Raw genomic sequence first — 255 nt, 5'->3', positions numbered from 1 at the left:
CCGGACCGACCCACGGCACCGGGAACGGGGAACAGGGAACGGCCCCGCACACCCGGACCGACCCACGGCCCCGGGAACGGGGACCGGCCCCGGGACAACGGCCCCGCACACCCGGACCGACCCACGGCACCGGGAACGGGGAACAGGGAACGGCCCCGCACACCCGGACCGACCCACGGCACCGGGAACACGGACCTGCAGCGGGACAGGGCCTGATGGGGGGCTCCGGTGGGCGGCCCGAGCCCCGCGGGGGCC

This window comes from Lepidothrix coronata, unplaced genomic scaffold, assembly GCF_001604755.1.
Source record: "Lepidothrix coronata isolate B3197 unplaced genomic scaffold, Lepidothrix_coronata-1.0 Scaffold197, whole genome shotgun sequence".
NCBI lineage: Eukaryota > Metazoa > Chordata > Aves > Passeriformes > Pipridae > Lepidothrix > Lepidothrix coronata.
This window is presented reverse-complemented; position numbering follows the sequence as displayed.